This window comes from Ursus americanus, unplaced genomic scaffold (genome assembly GCF_024610735.1).
Source record: "Ursus americanus isolate L20-20 unplaced genomic scaffold, mUrsAme1.1.p SCAF_54, whole genome shotgun sequence".
In the NCBI taxonomy this organism is placed as follows: Eukaryota; Metazoa; Chordata; class Mammalia; order Carnivora; family Ursidae; genus Ursus; species Ursus americanus.
This window is the reverse complement of record NW_028273636.1, coordinates 586,972-590,964: the sequence shown is the minus strand read 5'-3', so window position 1 is coordinate 590,964 and position 3,993 is coordinate 586,972.

Below are 3,993 nucleotides of genomic sequence, written 5' to 3'. Positions count from 1 at the left end.
CCAAGTGCCTGGGGCAAGGGGAAGGAAATGCCATACACTGACCTGGAAGAGACCACAGGGCCCAGGCACAGTCTGAACCCTTCCCTCAACCCGGCGTTTTTGCTAGCAGGAGTTCAACCCCAACGAACACAGCGTAGAGACCCCTGGTGCAAAAACGGCTTCCGACGATCAATAGGTGCTTGCTGTGGAACACATATCCCAAGTGGGGGAAGCCAGCTCAACAAAATGCCACACACCCAGGTGTAAGAAACAACATTGCCCAGGCATGGTCTAAGCCCCTCACCTCGTCCCTGTGCTTTGGGGAGCCGGAGGGACAGCCGAGGCCCACGGCCCTGAGACCCCTTTGCAAAAAGCCGGCTTCCCACGGAGACAGTTTTCCTGAGGTGCAGGCCCTATCCCAAGTGGTTGTGGCAAGCTAAAGCAAATGCCCTCCACTTCTCTGGAAGAAACCACAGTGCCCAGCCATGTTCTAAGCCCTCCCATCCTCCCTGGGCTTCTGGCAGCAGGAGTGAAAAGAGAGGAGCAGAGCACTGGGACCCGTTTGACAAAACCCGGCTTCCCACGGGAAAGTCTTTCTCCACGTGCAGACATGCTCCCAGGTGCCTGTGGCAAGGGAAAGGAAATGCCATACACTGACCTGGAAGAGACCACAGGGCCCAGGCACAGTCTGAACCCTTCCCTCAACCCGGCGGTTTTGCTAGCAGGAGTTCAACCCCAACGAACACAGCCCGGAGACCCCTGGGGCAAAAACGGCTTCCAACGAACAATAGGTGCTTGCTGTGGAACAGCTATCCCAAGTGGGGGTAGCCAGCTCAACAAAATGCCACAAACCCAGGTGTAAGAAACAACATTGCCCAGGCATGGTCTAAGCCCCTCACCTCGTCCCTGTGCTTTGGGGAGCCGGAGGGACAGCCGAGGCCCACGGCCCTGAGACCCCTTTGCAAAAAGCCGGCTTCCCACGGAGACAGTTTTCCTGAGGTGCAGACCCTATCCCAAGTGGTTGTGGCAAGGTAAAGCAAATGCCCTCCACTTCTCTGGAAGAAACCACAGTGCCCAGCCATGTTCTAAGCCCTCCTATCCTCCCTGGGCTTCTGGAAGCAAGAGTGAAAAGAGAGGAGCAGAGCACTGGGACCCGTTTGACAAAACCGGGCTTCCCACGGGAAAGTCTTTCTCCACGGGCAGACATGCTCCCAGGTGCCTGTGGCAAGGGAAAGGAAATGCCATACACTGACCTGGAAGAGACCACAGGGCCCAGGCACAGTCTGAACCCTTCCCTCAACACGGCGGTTTTGCTAGCAGGAGTTCAACCCCAACGAACACAGCCCGGAGACCCCTGGGGCAAAAATGGCTTCCGACGAACAATAGGTGCTTGCTGTGGAACAGCTATCCCAAGTGGGGGTAGCCAGCTCAACAAAATGCCACAAACCCAGGTGTAAGAAACAACATTGCCCAGGCATGGTCTAAGCCCCTCACCTCGTCCCTGTGCTTTGGGGAGCCGAAGGGACAGCCGAGGCACACCGCCCTGAGACCCCTTTGCAAAAAGCCGGCTTCCCACGGAGACAGTTTTCCTGAGGTGCAGACCCTATCCCAAGTGGTTGTGGCAAGCTAAAGCAAATGCCCTCCACTTCTCTGGAAGAAACCACAGTGCCCAGCCATGTTCTAAGCCCTCCCATCCTCCCTGGGCTTCTGGCAGCAGGAGTGAAAAGAGAGGAGCAGAGCACTGGGACCCGTTTGACAAAACCCGGCTTCCCACGGGAAAGTCTTTCTCCACGTGCAGACATGCTCCCAGGTGCCTGTGGCAAGGGGAAGGAAATGCCATACACTGATCTGGAAGAGAGCACAGGGCCCAGGCACAGTCTGAACCCTTCCCTCCACCCGGCGGTTTTGCAAGCAGGAGATCAACCCCAACGAACACAGCCCGGAGACCCCTGAGGCAAAAACGGCTTCCGACGAACAATAGGTGCTTGCTGTGGAACACCTATCCCAAGTGGGGGTAGCCAGTTCAACAAAATGCCACACACCCAGGTGTAAGAAACAACATTGCCCAGGCATGGTCTAAGCCCCTCACCTCGTCCCTGTGCTTTGGGGAGCCGGAGGGACAGCCGAGGCCCACGGCCCTGAGACCCCTTTGCAAAAAGCCGGCTTCCCACGGAGACAGTTTTCCTGAGGTGCAGACCCTATCCCAAGTGGTTGTGGCAAGGTAAAGCAAATGCCCTCCACTTCTCTGGAAGAAACCACAGTGCCCAGCCATGTTCTAAGCCCTCCCATCCTCCCTGGGCTTCTGGCAGCAGGAGTGAAAAGAGAGGAGCAGAGCACTGGGACCCGTTTGACAAAACCCGGCTTCCCACGGGAAAGTCTTTCTCCACGTGCAGACATGCTCCCAGGTGCCTGGGGCAAGGGGAAGGAAATGCCATACACTGACCTGGAAGAGACCACAGGGCCCAGGCACAGTCTGAACCCTTCCCTCAACCCGGCGGTTTTGCTAGCAGGAGTTCAACCCCAACGAACACAGCCCGGAGACCCCTGGGGCAAAAACGGCTTCCGACGAACAATAGGTGCTTGCTGTGGAACACCTATCCCAAGTGTGGGTAGCCAGCTCAACAAAATGCCACACACCCAGGTGTAAGAAACAACATTGCCCAGGCATGGTCTAAGCCCCTCACCTCGTCCCTGTGCTTTGGGGAGCCGGAGGGACAGCCGAGGCACACGGCCCTGAGACCCCTTTGCAAAAAGCCGGCTTCCCACGGAGACAGTTTTCCTGAGGTGCAGACCCTATCCCAAGTGGTTGTGGCAAGGTAAAGCAAATGCCCTCCACTTCTCTGGAAGAAACCACAGTGCCCAGCCATGTTCTAAGCCCTCCCATCCTCCCTGGGCTTCTGGCAGCAGGAGTGAAAAGAGAGGAGCAGAGCACTGGGACCCGTTTGACAAAACCCGGCTTCCCACGGGAAAGTCTTTCTCCACGTGCAGACATGCTCCCAGGTGCCTGGGGCAAGGGGAAGGAAATGCCATACACTGACCTGGAAGAGACCACAGGGCCCAGGCACAGTCTGAACCCTTCCCTCAACCCGGCGGTTTTGCTAGCAGGAGTTCAACCCCAACGAACACAGCCCGGAGACCCCTGGGGCAAAAACGGCTTCCGACGAACAATAGGTGCTTGCTGTGGAACAGCTATCCCAAGTGGGGGTAGCCAGCTCAACAAAATGCCACACACCCAGGTGTAAGAAACAACATTGCCCAGGCATGGTCTAAGCCCCTCACCTCGTCCCTGTGCTTTGGGGAGCCGGAGGGACAGCCGAGGCCCACGGCCCTGAGACCCCTTTGCAAAAAGCCGGCTTCCCACGGAGACAGTTTTCCTGAGGTGCAGACCCTATCCCAAGTGGTTGTGGCAAGGTAAAGCAAATGCCCTCCACTTCTCTGGAAGAAACCACAGTGCCCAGCCATGTTCTAAGCCCTCCCATCCTCCCTGGGCTTCTGGCAGCAGGAGTGAAAAGAGAGGAGCAGAGCACTGGGACCCGTTTGACAAAACCCGGCTTCCCACGGGAAAGTCTTTCTCCACGGGCAGACATGCTCCCAGGTGCCTGGGGCAAGGGGAAGGAAATGCCATACACTGACCTGGAAGAGACCACAGGGCCCAGGCACAGTCTGAACCCTTCCCTCAACCCGGCGGTTTTGCTAGCAGGAGTTCAACCCCAACGAACACAGCCCGGAGACCCCTGGGGCAAAAACGGCTTCCGACGAACAAGAGGTGCTTGCTGTGGAACACCTATCCCAAGTGGGGGTAGCCAGCTCAACAAAATGCCACACACCCAGGTGTAAGAAACAACATTGCCCAGGCATGGTCTAAGCCCCTCACCTCGTCCCTGTGCTTTGGGGAGCTGGAGGGACAGCCGAGGCCCACGGCCCTGAGACCCCTTTGCAAAAAGACGGCTTCCCACAGAGACAGTTTTCCTGAGGTGTAGACCCTATCCCAAGTGGTTGTGGCAAGGTAAAGCA